The 1640-nt window shown below is 41.4% G+C and overlaps 1 pseudogene; it reads left to right on the top strand.

The window, feature by feature from the left end:
* Positions 1-531: 531 nt before the first annotated feature.
* LOC117064439 lies at positions 532-1357 on the top strand (annotated as a pseudogene).
* The last annotated feature ends 283 nt before the right edge of the window (positions 1358-1640 follow it).

The following is a 1640-nucleotide window of genomic DNA, read 5'->3' as shown; positions in this document are numbered from 1 at the left end:
GCTGACATTCCACATGACGAAACCAAAACTAAATGTTTATCTGAACTTCCAAGAAATCAGGAGAAGGAAAGAATAGTGAAATCCCTATATAGGGCATTTTTAGCTAGCATAATAACAAAATCATCTTTGCTTTAACCTTTACAAGGAAAGTAACTCTGAAGTGACCAGTCTGCTTCATCTTCTGTATTTTTGCTTTCCTCAGCCCTTTCTCTCTATAAATCCAAAAATGCCCAATATGAGGTTATGTTATAGGAGTTATTAAGAAATTATTTTGAGCAGATACAGAGGAAAAAGGGTCCTTGGAAAATTTTTGTTTCTTTTAAATCAGCTCCAGAAACGTTTATTGTCTAGCAGGAAAGCCCTGGCTCTCAGAGGCTCAGGGGATTGGTTTGACCAGGCAACCTTTGATATGCAATTGCAAGCCATTCAAACCTGGATTCCGCATACTGCATCTGAGCAAGGGCCATGGCCCTTTGCACTCCCTAGTGCTGCTGGGCCTGTTGGTCTCTGTCAGGCCATGGATGCAGGTCTCTGTTCAGCAGGATGGGGTTTGTTAAAGTTGTTAAGAATCAGGCCTACTTTGAAAGATACCAAGTGAAATTTAGAAGATGACAAGAGGGCAAAACTGATTTCTGCGCTCAGAAATGCTTGGAGATACAGGATAAAAATAAATACAACACACCCAAATACAGAATGATAGTTCGTGTAAAAAAGATATCATTTATTAGATTGCTTATGCTCGTATAGAAGGGGATATGATAGTGTGTGCATCATATGCATACTAACTGCCAAAATATGGTGTGAAGGTTGGCCTGACAAATTATGCTTTAGCGTATTGGGCTGGCCTGCTGCTGCTCCACTGGCTTCTCAATAGATTTGGCATGGACAAAATCTATGAAGGCCAAGTGGAGGTGACTGGCAATAAATACAATGTGGAAAACATTGATGGTCAGCCAGGGGCCTTTATCTACTATTTGGATGTAGGCCTTGCCGGAACTACCACTGGCAATAAAGTTTTTGGTGCCCTGAAGGGAGCTATTGATGGAGGCTTGTCTGTCCCTCATAGTACCAAACAATTCCCTGGTTATGATTCCATTACTTAATGGAAGATGCTTACAAGAAACAGTTCTCTCAATACATAAAAAAAAACAGTGTAACTCCAGACATGGTGGAGGAGATGTATAAGAAAGCTTATGCTGCTATATGAGAGAATCCAGTCTATGAAAAGAAGCCCAAGAAATAAATTAAAAAGAAGAGGTGGAACCATACCAAAATGTCCCTTGCTCAGAAGAAAGATGGGGTAGCTCAAAAGAAGGCAAGCTTCCTCAGAGCTCAGAAGTGGGCTGCTGAGAGCTAAACCAAACAATTTTCCATGAGAATTTTTCAGATAAAGACAATAAACTTATGGACAGAAAAAATAAAAAAAGAAACTGGGTCAACCCAAACATGGCAATTCCTGCCACCTTCTTCTTGTCCTTGCCTCACATGTACCTGGCAACATGGCCACCCCCATATATCTCCGTGTGTGGAACATCATGGCGCTCTGCATTTGCATATTGAAAGGCTAGATGGGAGGGTCAGTTTTTCACGGGCTACCTGAATGACATGCCTGGTCAAACCAATCCCCTGAACCCTATGCA

This window comes from Trachypithecus francoisi, unplaced genomic scaffold (genome assembly GCF_009764315.1).
Source record: "Trachypithecus francoisi isolate TF-2019V2 unplaced genomic scaffold, Tfra_2.0 Lachesis_group2, whole genome shotgun sequence".
In the NCBI taxonomy this organism is placed as follows: Eukaryota; Metazoa; Chordata; class Mammalia; order Primates; family Cercopithecidae; genus Trachypithecus; species Trachypithecus francoisi.
Note: the sequence above shows the minus strand (reverse complement) of the source record. Positions and strands in the feature narration are given on the sequence as shown.